Source organism: Amblyraja radiata, chromosome 10, assembly GCF_010909765.2.
Source record: "Amblyraja radiata isolate CabotCenter1 chromosome 10, sAmbRad1.1.pri, whole genome shotgun sequence".
In the NCBI taxonomy this organism is placed as follows: Eukaryota; Metazoa; Chordata; class Chondrichthyes; order Rajiformes; family Rajidae; genus Amblyraja; species Amblyraja radiata.
Window position 1 is genome coordinate 27,640,457 of NC_045965.1, and position 20,625 is coordinate 27,661,081.

General features: G+C 43.0%; 1 protein-coding gene across 1 annotated transcript in view; it reads right to left on the reverse strand.

The window, feature by feature from the left end:
* The window catches only part of astn1 (astrotactin 1), a 1,835,284-nt gene that overhangs the window by 543,315 nt on the left and 1,271,344 nt on the right, over window positions 1-20,625 (reverse strand). The gene's annotated exons all lie outside the window — the stretch shown is intronic.

A 20,625-nucleotide genomic window follows, 5' to 3' on the forward strand; every position in this document is an offset into this window, starting at 1 on the left:
CACCTTTCTTACAATGCTCCTAGCATTAAAATATGCACATTTAAGAAACCCCCCGTCTCTTCTTCTCTGTTTATTTCCTTTTTTTTCTTTCTCCTCTTGTGTCCGAGTGCTTCCCTTTTCTGCTTCCTGCCTCCCATTCTGTCTACTAGCTTTCTCTATTTGAGTCCCTCGCCCCAACCATTCTAGTTTAAAGTCTCCCCAGTGACCTTTGCAAATTTCCCCGCCAGGATGTTGGTCCCCCTCGGGTTCAAGTGCAACCCATCCTTTCTGTACAGGTCCCACCTTCCCCAAAAGAAGTCCCAATGATCCAGAAACTTGAATCCCTGCCCTCTGCACCAGTCTTTCAGCCACGCATTTATCCTCCACCTCGCTCCATTCCTACTCTCACTGTCGCGTGGTACAGGCAGTAATCCTGAGATTGTTACCTTTTTGGTCCTTTTCCTTAACTCTCCTCCCAACACCCTAAATCCTCCCTTCAAGACCTCTTCACTTTTTTTACCTATGTCATTTGTACCAATATGTACCACGACCTCAGGCTCCTCTCCCTCTGATTTCAGGATATCTTGGGTGCGTTGAGACACGTCCGAGACCTTGGCACCAGGGAGGCAGACCACCATCCTGGTCTCCCGACTGCGTCCACAGAAACGCCTATCCGACCCCCTAACAATAGAGTCCCCAATTACTATTGCCCTCTTCTTTTTTTCCCTACCTTTCGGAGCAACAGGGCCGGTCTCTGTGCTGGAGGCCCGTCCGCTGTTGCTACCCCCGGGTAGGCTGTCATCCTCATCTGTACTCAAACAGGAGTACTTATTTGCAAGGTGTACCGACATTGGAGTACTCCCTCGTTCCTGCCTCTGCCCCTTGCCCTTCCTTAGCGTGACCCACATGTCTCTCTCCTGTGGTTTTGGAGTGACCACCTCCCTATAACTCCCCTCTATGACCTCGTCACTCTCCCTGACCAGACAGAGGTCATCGAGCTGCTGCTCCAGGAACCTAATACGGTCCCTTAGGAGCCCCATCTCTCTGCACCTGGTGCAGATGTGGACGTCTGGAGGGCCATCCGACACCATGACCTCCCACATCTGACATCCAGAACAGTACACTGCTCTGACTGTCATTCTCTCGCCTTACCCTGGATCCGATACCAGTATAATACAATAGAAACTGCTGGGAGAAATCAGCAGGTATCTGACACAAACAGCTGCTCCCTCTTGCCCTTTAAACTGCACCTGAGGTTGCACCCAATCAGCTGCTTCCTCTAGTCTGCTTCCACCAATCAGCGGCTTCCACCAGAAACCCTCCCTGTGGAGTGTGGAACGTTACAGACTTTGGTAAAAGCCCCGACCCTCCTCCACTGTCTCCAACGGTCCCGGGCCTCTGTGAAAACAAGCCCCATGCCCGATTTAAATACTCACCGCCCTGACCCTCCTCCACTGCCTCCAACGGTCCCGGGCCTCTCACTTGTGTCCATAATAAATATTTTAAATCTGCAGAATCTATAACAACTCCTGCAGATTCTACATATGAACAAATTCTACCAATAGCAGATACTGGTGTACCAGATTCTTCGACCCTATCCACTCCATCATTAATAGATCGTTCAGTAGCTTATGGCACCTGGCGTAGAACGAAGAGGTTACCTCCAGTGTTTAAAGAAAAGGAAGGTATGTTAGATATAGTGCAACAGCCAGGGTATTTCTGTGCGCCACAACCTAGACAGATTACACGAGTAGTAAGAACGAGGAATGATTTATTTGGACAGCATCGGGAAACCCCTAGCGAAAGGGAAGATTCATCTGAGGGCGAAACAGTGATTGAAGATACCGAGATAGATTTTGATGTAACCAAAAGTTTACAAATTAAACAGATATCCCATAGGCAGTTCCCAGGAAGAAATACTGGAGGAGAAGTCTATTGAATTAGAAGGAGAAACTTAAATGGGTGCTGAGCTATCAGAGTCGATGCATTTGACCGGTGGATCTAAATTTGTCTGACCCTTGATAGCAAAGCGGCTTCTATTATCAAGGATAAATTGTCCCTAGATTCGGCATTCTTGATTAGATTTATGATAAAATTGACAACATATAGAAATTAATTGATTAAATTTGAACAGCTGGGAATTCCACAGGAATTGGAATGGACTTGTGTTATCGACCATAAAAGCTGTGGAATGAGAAGAGTGAGACGGACACTGAAAATTTAAATATTAAATATGAGTCATGCCTATAGGGAAATCTGGACTGGACCCAGCTGAAATTTATATGAGAAACCATCATCAGATATACATATCATAACATCGTGTGAATACCCAGAGGGCTGATTAGTGTTGATCCTAGGGTAGTGAAGAAGATATTATAGAGCAGAATATAATAGAGATAGTTATAGTGAAATGGAAAAGGGATAGTAATGACTGAACAGAATTACAGTGAATGTATGGGAAAGCATTAGTGCATGAATGGTAACTTGCTGTGTCTCAAGTTTTTCAGGAATTATAGATTATAGGTTCAACTATGGAAAGGGATGGAAGAATGGGGAACAACATGGATGGAGGGAATTCGCGCCCACGAAAACTCGGGAGGTGAAGACTCATCAGATGGAAATTGTGAAGCTGCACCCACGAAAACTTGGGAAGCTTGATAAGATTCTGGAAGAAACATCATCATCTTGGTGTTGTTAATAGATGGAAAATGTAATAGACACACACATGTATACCTGGTTATTTGATTATCTGATTATTTGGTTATCATGAATGATGGTTTATCATATATGATAAAAGGAAGGAATGTTAATTCTGGCCAAATTAGAGATGCCAGGACACTAAAATTGAGTAAAGGATTCTGGGTTGCTAGGTCATTTGGTCAATTTAAATGTGCCTTCTGCAGAACTGGGACAAGCTGCAGAATGGTGCCAGTTTGTCTAAAGCCTAGATAGGAGTTGCAGGAAGAGAATGGAACATCTGAAGATTCTGACAATTCAAGTCAAGTCAAGTCACTTTTATTTATATAGCACATTTAAAAAACAACTCACGTTGGCCAAAGTGCTTTACATTGGTGGAGGTACTAACTAATTTACAATTAGGTGTAAATTGCATGGAATGGATTGGATGAATGCAAACCAGACATATACATTGTAAATAATGTTGCAAAGCTTTACTTTGCTAGATGTTGATTGGATTAAGTATTGAGCCTTGTCTGGGTTTCTTGAATATCAAGGCACATGTTGCTATGTTTGCTTCCTTTCAGAAGCTTTGTTTGAATACAATGTATTAGTCACTGTATTATTGGGTTACGGAAATGTCTATAATGTACTGTGTTAATCGATATCTGTATAGAGACCACCCCCATGTGGTTCGGCCCCTCAAGGTTTGGGGACCTATAAAATGTCGCTCCCACGAGGTCCTGTGTCGATCTTCTTGGAGAGCGCTTAAGACTGCGTGCCCTTCTGGAGTGTCTAAGAGGGCTTGACCAGGCATATATGAGGATCGAACCCGCGGTGGTTAGGTATGTAATGGGAACTGTTATTGTGTTTTTACAAAATAAAATTTAGATGTGCAGCTGCTTGACTCAGTATTTTATTGACTGAAACTAGACCGGGGGGAAGCTTAGAATGAGCTATTTACAATTAGATCTCCATAAAATGCTCAATAGGTTTTACAAGCATTTGCAAAATATTGCTCAGAGGTTCATTCCTAAATGGTGGGGATGAATGTGTCAGCATTATACTCTGTCTCCAGTATTAGTTCCATTGCAGTCAAACTCCTAATTTCTTCCACTCCCTGACTTTTCTTCTACTTTGCCTCCTCAAAGGTCCAGTTTGTTGGCCTCCCCTTGGTTTACTGATGGCCAGCATGGAACGGGTTGATGAATTGGATCACTCCTGGTCTCGAATGTCTACAGGTCCCTGACTGCAATTCCTGAAGGCTGTTCCACACTTTTCATATCACCGAAAACACTCACTACGTCTCAGTGACTCAGTGACCACCATTTTGGTGAGTGTTGCCAAAGTCTTCCGTGACATTGTGTGGCAAGGAGAAAGTAGGTTGATGAACTGCACATGTGACTATCCTATACCTTGTATTTTTGATACTAGAACCCAAAAGCACTGTATCCATTATGTTAACAAAGCACTTGAGTAAACTGAAAGACACAAAGTACTGGAATAACTCAGTGGGTCAGGCAGCATTTCTGGAGAACATCGATATGTGAAGTTTCAGATCGGGACCTTTCTGCTGAAATGGCACTAGGGAGAGAAGAAACAAACTTATTGTGCAGGAGATATGGGAGTGGGAAAAGGAGCTATCTTCAGAATGTCACCTTCTCCAGAAGAAGGGTCCTGAACCAAATCCTCACCTATCCATGTCCTCCAGAAATGTTGCCTGACCCGTTGAGTTATTCCAGCACTGTATTCATTTATGTAAACCAGCAGCTGTAGATCCTTGTTTTTACTTTATTAATCCATATACCTGTACGAGATTCTTAAAAGCTATTCACTTAGTAGTGAGGTTTTTTTTTTCCCTGCAAAGATATTAATCACAAAAATAATAGCCAGCAACCAACTTCCCCTTTCCATGACTCCAAGGGATGAAACATATTAATTCAATCTGAACCTGTGTGTTCACACATAGGGCTAATATATTCCACTGATTTGGAAAATTAGTGGTTGCATGCCAATTTGCTCATAAAATATTCCACCACTGAATTATCACCATGACATAAAACCAGCTGCAAAATTGCTCAATGCCAAAATGCTAGACACCGATTCACAAGCCACCAAATCATAAGTGAATAGCCAACAAGCCGCTGACATTAAAGCTGCCAGGAATTTTTTGCTTCGGTGCTGGCTCGAAGGGCCGAATGGGCTCCTCCTGCACCTATTTTCTATGTTTCGGAATAATTGAAGTCTTCTTGATCTTGCATTTCTAGTCTTCATATTGTTTCATAGAACACAGAACAGTACTGCACAATAACAGGCCCTTTGGCCCACAGTAGCTGTGCCAAACATGATGACAAGACCATCAATAATCTACCTACACATATCACTTGATTTGTCTTCAGACACTTAAAATAAAACTATTAATTTTGACAACATCATTTTATTTCCCATCACTGTTAACCCTTGAGAAACTAATAGTAAGTTTATCTCTTATATCTAACTAAAAGGAATTTAGAGTTGCACTACCCAAACATGTGTGAGTTTGGAGGAAAATTGACACATTTAAATTGGCCCTTGTGTGTAGGGAGTGGATGCAGAAGTAGAATTAAAAGTAACATAAATGAATGGGCGATTGATGGCCGCTGTGGACTCAGTGGGCTGAAGAGCCTGTTTCCATGCTGTTTCTTTTAATCAAACAAACATAATCTGAAATGGGCCCTTCAACCACACTGCCTCCATGTTCAACCATTTTTCGCAATCCACACAAATGGATGCTACATGTTGCTACATGTTCAAACTTAACAATAAAACATGTACTCAAGAATGCATGTTATCCCAGCAGCCAAAATGCATATGCCATTTGCATGCATGTGTGAATCAGTGTATATGCGTCACAGTATGTGCACATGAGTGTATGACCAATTTTTATTTTCTCACCTTTTTGCTGTTATTTTAGTGTTATTTTTTATTTTGTACATTTGAGTTCCGCTCAGGCAGTGCACCTGAATTTCATTGTATGCACCACTACAATGACAATTAAGTAATAAAGTAAAGTAATAAAGTTAAACAATTCCAGATAGCAGTTACAATCAATTATTGTCAACCTGAAGAAGTAACTCACTGTATTTTTAGAAATACCAGCAGAACATGTCAAGCATTTCCCCAAGACCACTTTTCACTTCAGACTTCCAGCGTCTGCAGCATTTTATGTTGGTTTAAGTGGCATTTCATTGCATTATTGATTTAACAATGAAGATTTATCAGAAAGCTGCAAGATAGCTTAGAAAACCAGATATAACATATTTCTCTTTTACCTATAGTTTCCCCATACAAGGGCTTTTATCAAGTCACACGGCATGGAATCAGGCTCTTCAGCCCGACTAAGATACCTCAATTAAACCTAACCCATTTGCACCAATGTCCCTCTAAACCTTTCTTATCTAGGACCTGACAAATGTCTATTAAATGTTGTTATTGTACCTGTCTCAAGCACCTCAGTCATTTCCCATTTGTTTCTCATTTTAACGTTGGCATAGATATATTCATCACATATATATGCTTACGTCAAGAGATAGATTGTTGACCTGTTCACCATGGTCATGGTGACTTCCACACAATAATCTGTAGCTCTTCAGTTATTAATGTTTAGTCATACAGCAAGGTAACAGGCCCTTTGGCCAACTTTCCCATGCCCATCAACATGCCCCATCTACACGTCCCATCTGCCCGCATTTGGCCCATATCCCTCAAAACCTTTCCTATACATCCATATGGAACAAAGAGGTCTACTGCTGAGAATAGGGAAGTTGGGGTTACGCATCATATTAGCAGGTATTATCACGACGTTAAAGAGACATTTAGACTGGTACATGGATAGGATAGGTTTAGAGGGTTATGGGCAAAAGGCAGGCAGGTGTGACTAGTATCAATGGGAAATGTTGGTCAGTGTGGGCAAGTTGGGCTGAAGGGCTTGTTTCCATGCTGTATAACTTGATGTCGTAGGAGCAGAAAAGTTATGAACAGTGTATCATGTTAAAAAAAAACCCTCATCTGCAAGAACTCTTTAATTTTTCAAACGCTTTCTATCGATTATATCACCTACAAATTAGCAAAGTGCCATTGTGAACCAATGGAACACAATGTCCAACATAAATGCTCATAATGTGTGAAAGAAAGAAAAACTACCTCTGTATGACAGATGGCTGTGGAGAACAAAAGCTATTTACATTTTCCTCCAATTAAATTATATGTCATATACAACTACGAGACTATGAATAATTCACTAATCTAATTACAACCTTTCATTCAGCCAAACAAAAAAAAAACAACCATACTGCAACAATTTCAGACTATTATACAATTGTTAGTGATTTTCATTCATACAGCAACTCAAAAGCCCAATTAACTAGCAATTGGTGCAGTAAGTACTGTATTTATTCACTTCGGGAAAATACTGAGCAGAGAAGAAGAAAGGCCATAAGTGAGAGAAAATCGACTGCCTATTCCTGAGTTAACTTTATGTTTGAGGGCGATTAGTGAGGGAAAAAGCAAGTAGATTAAATAACACTTTGGTGTAGACTTCTGATGAGGTTTCTCCAGAGGGTGATTGGTGTAACCTCCCTCGCACCCCTGTTAACTTTTTCAAGCAGCAAAAAAAAATTACATTTCTTTTGTACCTTTTCACCTGCCAAAGCAATTTGCAGCTATGAAGTATTTTGGAAAGGTAGTATTGCATTGTGATGCTGTCAAATAAAGCGTGGACAATTTCACAATCAGGAATGCGTTAAGGAACAAAAAATCTGGTTCAGTAATGTTAATTGAGGCATACATAATGGAAGAGAAATCAAAGAAAATTCCATTGCTCTATTTTTTTCTTAGAGAATAAAGATACAGCACGGAATCAGGCCCTTCTGCCCACTGAGTCCACGCCGATCAGCGATCCTCGTACACTAGCGCTATCCTACACACTAGGAACAATTTACAATTTTTACCAAAGCCAATTAACCTACAAACCTGTTTGTCTTTGGAGTGTGGGAGGAAACCGGAGCACTCGGAGAAAACACAGGGTCACGGGGAGAATATACAAACTCCGTACAGACAGCACCCATGGTCATGCTTATCAACACAATCTTCATAAGATATCCATTTAATTTCTCCTGGTTACTATGAATAATATGAGAAACTCATGTAGGCCTCCATTTGTTAACAAATTTAATGTAACCAAATACTATACACCAGGTGGTACAGCTGCCTCACAGCAGTCAGAGACTTGTGTTCGATCCTGACCTCGGGTGCTGTCTGCGTGGATTTTGCACGTTCTCCCAATGATCGCAGGCGTTTCCTCCGGGTGCTCCAGTTTCCCAAAGATGTGCGGCTTGGTAGGCTAATTTGCCTGTGTAAATTGCCCCTAGTGTGTAGGGAATGGATGAGAAAGTGGGATAATATCGAACCAGTGTGAACTGGTAGAAACAAAATGCTGGAGTAACTCAGCGGGTCAGAGAGCATCTCTGGAGAGAAGGAATGGTGATGTTTCCGGTCGAGACCCTTCTTCAGACACATAGTGTGAACTGGTGATCAATGATCAGCATGGACCGAAATAGAATAACATGTTGAGTTATTGTCATTACATTGAAGGTAGACAGAAATGCTGGAGAAACTCAGCAGGTGAGGCAGCATCTATGGAGAGAAGGAATAGGTGACTTTTCAGGTCAAGAACCTTCTTCAGATTGATGTTGGGGGAGGGGGCGGGAAAAAGAAAAGAAGAGGCAGAGACAGTAGGTGTGTGGGAGAGCTGGGATGGGGAGGGGAAGGAGGGAGAAAACAAGGACCTGAAATTGGAGAAGTCAATGTTCATACCACTGAGGTGTAAACTACCCAAGCAAAATATGGGGTGCTGTTCCTCCAATTTGCGCTGGGCCTCACTCTGGCAATGGAGGAGGCCCAGGACAGAAAGGTCAGATTCGGAAAGGGAGGGGGAGTTGAAGTGCTGAGACACTGGGAGTTCAGGGTGGTTATTGCGAACTGATCAGAGGTGTTGGGCGAAGTGATCGCCAAGCCTGTGCTTGGCCTTACCGATGTAGAGAAGTTGACACCTGGATGCAGTAGATGAGGTTGGAGGAGGTGCAGGTGAACCTCTGCCGCACCTGGAATGACTGCTTGGGTCCCTGGATGGAGTCGAGGGGGGAGATAAAGCAACAAGTGTAGCATTTCCTGCGGTTGCAAGGGAAACTACCTGGGGAAGGGGTGGTTTGGGTGGGATTGGACAAATTGACCAGGGAGTTACGGAGGGCACGGTCTCAGCGGAAAGCCAAAAGGGGAGGAATGGGACAATGTGGCCAGTGGTGGGATCCCGTTGGAGGTGGCAAAAATGTCGGAGGATTATATGTGGTATGCAACGGTTGATAGGGTGGAAGGTGAGGACAAGGGGGACTCTGTCCTTGTTACGAGTGGGGGGATGGGGAGCGAGAGCGGAGCTGTGGGATATAGAGGGGACCCTGGTGAGAGCCTCATCTATAATAGAAGAGGGGAACCCCCGTTTCATAAAGAATGAGGACATCTCTGATGCCTGGTCTGGAACACCTCATCCTAGGTGCAGATGCGGCGTAGATGGATGAATCGGGAGTAGGGGATAGAGTCCTTACAGGAAGAAGGGTGGGAAGATGACTATGGGATAACCATGGGAGTCAATGGATTTGTAGTAGATGTGGGTCAGTAGTCTGTTACCTGCGATGGAGATGGTGAAGTCTAGAAACAGTTGGGAGATGTCGGAAATGGTCCAGGTGAATTTGAGTGCCGGATGGAAATTAGTGGTGGAATGGTGAAATTAGTGGTGAAATGATGATATCCAAACTCTCTTTATAGCTAATACTCTTTAATGCACACAATACTCCAAAAGGAAGCCTAACCAAAGTCCTACAAGGCTGCAACATGTCTTCATGATTTTATATTCAATGCCTCAACCGATGAAGGCAAGCGTACCATATGCCAAGTTAAGTCAAGTCAAGAGAGTTTATTGTCATGCGTCCCAGATAGGACAATGAAATTCTTGCTTGCTGCAGCACAATAGAATGTTGTTTAAAGTTGTGTTTAATAGTCTGATGGCTGTGGGGAAGTAGCTGTTCCTGAACCTGGATGTTGCAGATATCAGACTCACGTCGCAGCGGCCTCTGCAGTCCGTCTGTCTTTTTGTTATTTTTTGTCCCGTTTTAATGTAGTTTTTATTTTTTGATGGGGTATGTGTGTGTGTGTGTGTGGGGGGGGGGGGTTAGGGGAAACTTTTAAAATCTTTCCCCTGCACGGAGAACCCGACCTTTTCCCTGTCGGGTCTCCGTTGTCGTTGGGGCCTAGCACCGTGGAGCGGCCTCCAACCGTAACGACCTGGGGCTCCAGTCGCGGAGCCTGCGGACTTACGTACCATTGTGGAGCTGGCCGAGTTTGGAGCGGGTGGAGCTGTGGTGGCGCGCTGCTGTGACCCGACCCTGGAGATTCGGAAGCTCCAGCCGCAGGTCTGGTGGACGGTGACACCGGGAGCCCGCGGGTCCCTGCTGGGAGACCGCTTTTCGGGGCTTCCGCAACGGCGACTTCTCCCGCCCGAGTCGCGGGGTCGAGGAGTACCTGGAGCGGGGCCTGACATCGCCCGGCGTGGCTTCAACGGCTGCGGGACTTTGCTAGCGCCCGCCGGGGGCTCCAACACCAAGACCCGGAGCGTGGCCTTCATCACCCGGCGTGGCTTTAACGGCCGCGGGACAATTGCAATCGCCCGCCGGGGGCTTTGACTCTGACTCTGACATCGGGAGGGGAATGGGGAGTGCAGGGGAGAGATAAGTCTTTGCCTTCCATCACAGCGAGGAGGAGATGCGCTGTGATGGACGTATGTGTAAATTGTGTTGTTTCTTGGGTCTTTTTTTCTTGTGTGTATGACTGTAGAAACAACATTTCACTTGAGCCTCTATGAGGTTCCAGTGACAAATAAATTGTATTGTATTGTGTATTGTGTACCTTCTACCTGATAGCAGCGGAGAGATGAGTGTGTGGCCAGGATGGTGTGGGCCCTTGATGATGTTGGCAGCTTTTATGAGCCAGCGGCTGTGATAGATCCCCTCGATGGTAGGGAGGTCAGAGTAGGTGATGGCCTGGGCATTGTTTACAACTCTTTGCAGCCTTTTCTTCTCCTTGGCGCTCAAGTTGCCGAACCGAGCCACGATGCAACCGGTCAGCATGCTCTCTACTATGCACCTGTAGAAGTTTGACATACCGACTCTCCGTAACCTTCTCAGGAAGTAGAGGCGCTGATGTGCTTTCTTTATAATTGCATCAGTGTGCTGGGACCAGGAAATATCTTCGGAAATATGCACGCCCAGGAATTTGAAGTTCTTGACCCTTTCCACCATCGACCCGTTGATATAAACGGGATTGTGGGTCCCTATCCTACCCCTTCCAAAGCCCACAATCAGTTCCTTTGTTTTGCTGGTGTTGAGAGCCAGGTTATTGTGCTGGCACCCATTTGGTCAATCAGTCTATCTCACTTTATTACTTCTCTATCTACTTGTTTTGCCACTTTCAAGAAGCTATGGATTTGGTCTCCAGATCCCTCAGTATATTAATGCTGTTAAGGTTCTTGCCATTAACTACATACTTTCCCTTTTCACTTGATCCCCAAAGTGCAACAGGTTACACTTGATTGGATTAAAATTAATTTGCCATTTCCCTCCCCATTTCTGTAGTTGATTTACAGTATATCTTACTGTATACTTTGACAGCCTCCCTCACAGTCTGTGACCCCAGCAATCTTGGTGTCATCTGCAAATTTACTAACCAACCAGTATAACCATATAACCATATAACAATTACAGCACGGAAACAGGCCATCTCGGCCCTACAAGTCCGTGCCAAACAACTTTTTTCCCTTAGTCCCACCTGCCTGCACTCATACCATAACCCTCCATTCCCTTCTCATCCATATGCCTATCCAATTTATTTTTAAGTGATACCAACGAACCTGCCTCCACCACTTCCACTGGAAGCTCATTCCACACTGCTACCACTCTCTGAGTAAAGAAGTTTCCCCTCATGTTACCCCTAAACTTCTGTCCCTTAATTCTGAAGTCATGTCCTCTTGTTTGAATCTTCCCTATTCTCAAAGGGAAAAGCTTGCCCACATCAACTCTGTCTATCCCTCTCATCATTTTAAAGACCTCTATCAAGTCCCCCCTTAACCTTCTGCGCTCCAGAGAATAAAGACCTAACTTATTCAACCTTTCTCTGTAACTTAGTTGTTGAACCCCAGGCAACATTCTAGTAAATCTCCTCTGTACTCTCTCTATTTTGTTGACATCCTTCCTATAATTGGGCGACCAAAATTGTACACCATACTCCAGATTTGGTCTCACCAATGCCTTGTACAATTTTAACATTACATCCCAGCTTCTATACTCAATGCTCTGATTTATAAAGGCTAGCATACCAAAAGCTTTCTTTACCACCCTATCTATATGAGATTCTACCTTCAAGGAACTATGCACGGTTATTCCCAGATCCCTCTGTTCAACTGTATTCTTCAATTCCCTACCATTTACCATGTACGTCTTATTTTGATTTGTCCTGCCAAGGTGTAGCACCTCGCATTTATCAGCATTAAACTCCATCTGCCATCTTTCAGCCCATTCTTCCAAATGTCCTAAATCACTCTGTAGACTTTGGAAATCCTCTTCATTATCCACAACACCCCCTATCTTGGTATCATCTGCATACTTACTAATCCAATTTACCACACCTTCATCCAGATCATTGATGTACATGACAAACAACAAAGGACCCAACACAGATCCCTGAGGCTCCCCAACGCATACCTCCGCCACCTGTCCCGTCTCATTTCCTAACAGGAGGTCCAGCACTGCCCCTCCTCTAGTAGGTAACTCTATGTATTGCTGCAAAAAACTATCCTGCACACATTTTACAAACTCCAAACCATCCAGCCCATTTACAGAATGTGTTTCCCAGTCTATGTGTGGAAAGTTCAAATCTCCCACAATCACTACCTTGTGCTTACTACTAATATCTGCTATCTCCTTACATATTTGCTCTTCCAATTCTCGATCCCCATTTGGCGGTCTATAATACACCCCTATAAGTGTTGCTACACCTTTCCCACTTCTCAGTTCCACCCAAATAACCTCCCTAGATGAGCCCTCCAATCTATCCTGCCAAAGCACTGCTGTAATATCTTCCCTGACTAGCAATGCAACACCTCCACCTCTTGCCCCTCCAATTCTATCACACCTGAAGCAACAAAATCAGTCTACGTTGATTTAGAAGATTGAGGGGGGATCTTATAGAAACTTACAAAATTCATAAGGGGTTGGACAGGCTAGATGCAGGAAGATTATTCCCGATGTTGGGGAAGTCCAGAACTAGGGGTCACAGTTTAAGGATAAGAGGGATGTCTTTTAGGTCCGAGATGAGAAAATCATTTTTTACACAGAGAGTGGTGAATCTGCGGAATTCTCTGCCACAGAAGGCAGTTGAGGCCAGTTCTTTGGCTATATTTAAGAGGGAGTTAGATGAGGCCCTTGTGGCTAAAGGGATCAGGGGGTATGGAGAGAAGGCAGGGATGGGATACTGAGTTGGATGATCAGCCATGATACGATGGCGGTGCAGGCTCGAAGGGCCGAATGGCCTACTCCTGCACCTATTTTCTATGTTTCTATGTCTATGTCCAATTTATTTATATATATCACAAACGGCAGCAGTCCCAGCACAGATTCCTGCAGAACACTACTGGTCATAGACCTCCAGCCTGAATACTGTCCTTACACCACAACCTCTGTCATCTATCAGTAAACCAGTTCTGAATCCATACAACCAAATTATTGTTAATCCTGTGCATCTTAATCTTCTGGATTAGACTACCATAAGGGACTTTATCAAATGCCTTACTAAAATCAATGTGGAAAACATCCACTGCCCTATCCTCATCGATCATTTTTGCCATCCCCTTAAAAAACTCAATGAGGTTCATGAGACATGACCTGCCATGAACAAAGCCATGCTGACCATCCTTAATTGCCCCCTTTTCATCTAAATACGAGTAAATCCTATCCCGGAGATTTCTCTTCACAATAACATGAGACTAACTGGCTATATTTTCTGGATTATCTCTACTCCCTTCTTTTGTTCGAGTCCTGATTGGGCAACTGCTTGTTTTGAGTTGTTGATCCTTGGTTCAAAATGCCTCAGTCAAGCGAAACATCACTCCTGCCCTGTAATAATGCGGTAGTCAGTAGATATACGTCAACACCAGGGTAATGATCTATTCAACACCCCAAATACTCGTTATGCTTGGTTGTTCATTTAAATTAACAGATGGGCTCTTTTCTCTTGAGATAGTACTTAGCTGGTGACTCAATTTCTATCACATTCTGACACCTACAGAATCTTAAACGTCACAATTCTTATATGGATAAATCTAAAGAAACTTGCAAGATCTTAGATTATCAGACACTGTAAAGGGCAGGTTGTGAGTAAAATAATGTAGCCTGTGGCATCTTGGTCAGCATGGGCAATTTGGGCCGATGGGTCTGTTGCCGTACTGTATGACTATCTATGAATTGCTTCAAGTTTGTTTTTCAGGCATTATACCACGTCATGTTGTTTACTACTGCTTACAGTTAACTACGAATGAATTAAATGCTTTAATGTTTTCCTGAAAGGAAAGGCTGATTAGAAGCATTACACTACTCAGTGCTTGCAGAGTATGGCAATAAAAAGTATGATCATTCTCTCAATGATATGTCATTTCAAATTATAAATGTATAAAAAAATTCAGTTTTTTATCTACATTAATTAAAAAATTGCAAGAAAGCCTGCTGTATAAGAATTTTGCGAAGGATATGACTCATTCTATGGGTCAAAATGGAAAGTGAAATATTCATAAAGCTATCTATGTCATTGTTCAGTGTATGAGAGATTACTGCAGATTTCAGATCTGCACTCAGAAATGAGTAAAACTACCTTGTGATGCCTGCAGTTCAGGGCTCAGAAGAATCATATTAATCTGAAAATCCAATTAAAGAAAATGAAGCACTCACTCTCGAAACAGATGGCTCAGCTGGGATGTATTTATTAGCTAATCTATAACTTTCTACATATTATTTGCCAGAATATTTCACATGGCATCACTTTGCAAAATTTCCATATGCACAGCAGCCTGTCAATTGTATGTCAGTCTATTGAACGTGTAAATAAAACTGTGAGTCTAATGAATATAGCATCAGGACTGCTTGTTTGTACTACTGGATGGGGTTTGACCTTTTCAGACCAGCATTTGAGTTTTTGATGCTTATCAGATGCCTCATCAAAGATTAATCATGTCACTTGTCACTTGTCACTTGTTAACATCAGTGCCCTGTGGCATGGAGGTACAAGGCGAGAAGAAACACTCTCAAATGCTTCCCCAACTCTCCACTGCATTATCCAATTATGGAGTGCAAGGGTCTTATTGAACAGAGCTAATCATATGCATAGTTTGCATCATTGATTTCTGCCTATAAGCACAACATCTCTTTCTGTTCTCTCAAATGCAAGCATATATGGCATTTAACAGGCTTTCAGATAGTCACACGGATATGGAAGGAATGGAAGGATAGGGATCATGCGCAGGCAGATGAGATTAGTCTATTTTGGCACTATGTTTGGCATGGACACTGTGCTGAACTTTCTTTGTTCTATGTTCACTACATTTCTGATCTCTTGAAACTGAGTAAACTGGGGGAGTGGTCAATTTAATCTACAATTCTTTGATGAATTATTACATTAATGTCGATTATTTTAATCTACTTTAATAAACTTTTATGCACTACTCAAAAGAACAGGTATGAATAAAATGGTAGAAGCAAGGAACTACAGTACAGAAATGTTGGAGAAACTCAGCGGGTGAGGCAGCATCTATGGAGCGAAGGATATATGCAACGTTTTGGGCTGAAACCTTGTCTGAAGAAGGGTTTCGGACGAAACGTTGCCTATTTCCTTCGCTCCATAGATGCTGCCTCACCCGCTGAGTTTCTCCAGCATTTTTGTCTACCTTCGATTTTCCAGCATCTGCAGTTCCTTCTTAAACTACAGCACAGTTGCTGGTTTACAAAAAAACAACACAAAGTGGTGGAGTAACCTGGCAGGTCAGGCAGCATCTCTGGAGAACATGGATGGGTGATGTTACGGGTCAGGACCCCTCTTCTGATTGAAGAAGGGTCGTGATACAAAGCATCACGAACCCATGTTCTTCAGAGATGTTGTCTGACCCGCTGAGTTACTCCATCATTTGTGTAATCTTTCATGAATAAAAGGATGATTGCTTTTTGTGTATTAATGAACAGAAATTGTATTTCCTTCAATGTACTCCAAAGATCCATCAGATCCTGCTGCATATCTTTTAGGCCTTTATAATCTGATGTACCAAGTGCCTGAAATATAAATTTAAACCATGGCAGCACGCAAAGGAAATCATCTGACACGTTGTGGATCTGGTTGTAGATGGACAAGATAATGAATACCATAAGACAAATGTGAATATGGACATCTTCTTTGAAGGGTCTGGTATAGAAAATAAGACCACAAGGACATTGAAACTGGGAAAAGAGAATGGGACAAAGAGTTTAGTTGAGTTTACAGATACAGCTTGAAAACAAGCCCTGAGGCCCACTCTGTCCACACTGACCATCGATCATCTGCTCACTAGTTCTATGTTACCCACTTTCACATTCTGTACACTAGGGGCAATTTACACAAGCCAATTAACCTACAAGCCTGCATGTCTTTGGAATGTGGGAGTAAACTGGAGCACCCGGAGAAAACGCACGGGAGAATGTACAAATTCCATACAGACAGCACCCGTAGTCAGCATCGAACCCACGTCGCTGTAAGGCAGCAGCTCTATTGCTACACCACAGTGCCACCCAAGAGGAAGCTGAATTTGAAGAATTGTAATGCAATGTGGATCCCTTTTTATGATGTAAAGCAGATTTTCAACTGTCCTTAATTCAATGTTCAGAAAGAGAGCTCTGAAAAATGGAAGTAAAGATCTTCCATTTATACAATACCTTTTGCAATATCAAGATAAGTTAAAATGCTTCATAAAAAGTTAAGTGTCCTTGAATTGAATTTAAAGATACAGCTAGGAAACAGGCCATTCGACCTACCAAGTCCATGCCAACCATTCACATTAGTTCCATGTTATCCTTCTTTCTCATCCACTCTAGTGTAGTCTAGGGATAATTTACTAAGGCCGATTAGCAAACAAACCCACGCATATTTGACATGTGGGAGGAAACCGGAAAACCTGGAGGACACCCATGCGCTCATGGGGAGAGCATGCAATCTCCACGCAAACAGTCCCGACGTCAGGATCGAAAACCTGGTCTCTGGTGCTGAGGCAGCAGCTCAACCCGCTGCACCACTATGGTGCATTTTGTATAGGATGATCACTATTGGACACAAGTCACTCAGCACTGCTCTGCTTTGCATGGCATTAAGGTGCACATTTCACCAGTGAGATTTGAGTGCAATCAACTGAACCACAGCTAACATGATTACAATGCAGCTTTGTCTGTGAGCAACACTGTGAGATGTCAGCAAAACTGTGAGATGTCAGACTGCTTCTAATGGTTTCTTTTTGAATGTAAATTAATTTTAATTGTGGGTTTTAAATGTTCTTTGGTTTGTGGCTTTCGACATGGAATCTAACCTGATCAGCAGTCGAGATGCTGTGGCAAGAGGTAATGTCAAAGATCGCAGAATTATAGAGCTCAAAATCACTGTGACAAACCTGACCTCTTCATCCTCCAGGTTGATCTATGTTCATCAATGCCGTGCAAATTACCATATCATCTGCAGAAGCATTGGGGTATACGATTTGCGTGGGTCCTTCAGCACCACTCCCTTAATAAATATTAATTCAATGCATGTTTATGGCTTTCAGCTCTGCACTGGATAAAACATTAATTGAAATAAATGTGATTAAAATCTTAGAAATGTTTAATACGGAACTCTTCTTCTAACTTGTTCTTCCCATGAACCTTGGAATTAGAAATCAGACCCCTGTTGTCTGCAATCATTAGACGCAATCTCCCAATTGCCAAACACTTTAACTCCCCTTCCCATTCAGATCTTTCTGTCCTGGGCCTCCTCCATTGTCAGAGTGAGGCTGTTAATCTTAGCCAGATTGGAGAGGCTAGGACTCTAAAATTGGGTAAAGGCTTCAGGGCTGCTGGGATATTTGGTCAATTTGAAAGTGCTCTCTGTGAAACTGGGACAAGATGCAGAGTGGTGCCAGTTTGTCTAGAGCCCAGATCTGAGCTGCAGGAAGAGAATGGGAATATCTGCAGACCCTTGTAATTAGGTGCAAAATGCACAGAATGGATTGGATGACTGCAAACCAGACATACACCTTGTAAATAATTATAAATAATGTTGCAAAGCTTTATGTTACTGAATGTTGATTGGATGAGGTATTGAGCCTTGTCTGGTTTTCTTGCACATCAGGGTAAATGTTGCAAGGTTTCCTTCCTCTGAGAAACACTGTTTGAATACCATGTATTAGCTACTGCATTATTGGGTTAGGGAAATGCCTGTCATGTATGGGGTTAATCGATATATGTAATTGGACTGTAAAGAGACCACCACCATGTGGTTAGGCCCCTCGAGATCCAGGGACCTATAAAGGTCCGCTGCCACGAGGTCCTGCATCGATCTTCTGGGAGAGCGCTTGAGACTACGTGACCTTCTGGAGTGTCTCTGTTTGAGCGAGGCCTAGAGGGCTTGAATAGGCAGATACGAGGATCAAACCCGCAGTGGTTAGGTACAGTAGTTTGGAACTGTAATTGTGTTTTGTCAAATTAAAGATTAGTTGCGCAAGTACTTGATTCAGTGGTTTTTGACTGAAACTAGACTGGGGGAAAGCTTAGAATGAGCAATTTACAAGGCCACATGCAAATTTGAAGAACAGAACCTCATATTTCACTTGAGCAGTTTACAACCCAGGGTTATGAATTTTGATTTCTCTAATTTAAAGCAACTCCTGCTGGGTATAATGCAAGCAGCCGCATCTTTTAGCTTGAGTCCTGTGTGTATTTGAGAAGGGAGGAGGAGGGTATCAGAGTATAGTAACAGGTTTTTGAGTGCTCCGTAGAGACTTTTCTTTCCACAGAGTGTTGTACATCCTTTAAATCCTCCAATTCCGAGACCAGTGGACCTTCAAACATCAAGTCATTCAACGCTCAAACCGCAAGACACTTGAACACTATGGAACTCAGAGAAGATGGGAATCTGATGGCAAAGTGGACCTGTGGCAAGATGCCTGCCATCATCTGACTGAATGTTGGGGCCACCTGATGGGATAATGCAGCTTACTGTGGGTTCCTATTTCTCTAATTTCTGAAATAGAGTTGGTGCTGCCTCAAACATTTTACAGAAGGAAGGAAAATACACAAGATAGGATTGGTGGATCAAAGGAACCAGATTATATAGGTTTTATAAGGTGCTGGTCAGACCACATATGGAATATTGTGAGCAGTTTTGCGCCCCCTATCTGAGGAAGGAAGTGCTGGCATTGTAGAGGGTCTAGCAGAGGTTTACAAGAATGATCCCGGGGATGATTGAGTTAACATATGAGGAACGTTTGATGGTTCTGAACATGTATTTACTGGAGTTTAGGGAAATTCTCATTGAAACCTATTAAATAATGTTAGGCTTAGATAGAGTGAATGTGGTGAGTATGTTTCCAGTAGTGGGAAAATCTAGGACCAAGTATAAAGACATAGCTTTAGAATGGAGTGGAGGAGGAATTTGTTTAGTCGGAGGGAGTGAATAAGTGGAATTCATGGCCCTGAACATTGGTGAAGGTCAAGTCATTAGGTACTTTTAATGCGGAGATTGATAGGTTCTGGATTAGTAATGGGCCTGTCCCTCTTAGGCAACTTTTTGGTGACTGCAGGAGACTATGCGGTCGCCACATGTTCGCGGGTGGTTGCCACCTAGTCGCCTTCATGGTCGTGAGGAGTTCCCGTATTCCGGGAACTAGTCGCGGCCTCATTATGGTCGCTGCAACATGTTGAAAAATTAACGGCGACCAGAATGAAGCCACCGTGTAGAGTAGCAAGAATTCTCGTGCCGTAGGTTGGTCGCTAGGAGATCCAAGGAGGTTGAATGTTCTCGTAGGTTGTAGACGGTGCTGTCCAGTGAATTTCATTGGCTCATTGGGAAATAAAACGTAAGCAGTAGTTTTCAGAACCAAGGGTGTGTGTGTGTGTGTGTGTGTGTGTGTGTGTGTGTGTGCATGGGCTGATGGTCAATTTAATCACAGGAGGATCTTTATTTGGCTGTATCATTGAATTAATGGGTAAAGGTAATACCCAGTTATCCTGAATGAAACAAGCTTGATTGCCTCAGGATAGCTCCAGGGCTTTTGTCTTTGTATCTGTTGCATGTCTGTGTACTTTGACATTGTTGATGACCCCACGGCACAGATCATGAAGAAAATATCAATGGAGAAGTTGAAAATATATCCAGTGCTATTAGACATTACACATCACATCTAATTGATGTAGAATACTAATCAACGTCATTATCAAAATGTTTAATTATATGGCTGAAAAGGTGCTATGGATTGAATTAAAACCATATTTTTGCTTGAAGACCCATCCACACATTGGAACTACCATAGGCCAGGGGACACTGAAATCTCAATGTGTTCATAGACGAAGCACAAACAAATTAGCTGCAGGCACGAAGTAATTAGGAAGGCAAAGAGAATGTTGTTTGACACCAGATGGTTGGAACAAAGGCCTGAGATAAGAACTTGTGGATCTGTTTTGAAGAGTTGCAGTTGTGAAGTCAGGGAGAGGAAAGTAGCAGAAGGGAGAGGCGAGGGTGGAGGAGAGAAATAGGTCAGAGTCCAGGTGGGGCACATGAGGGGGAAGGGGA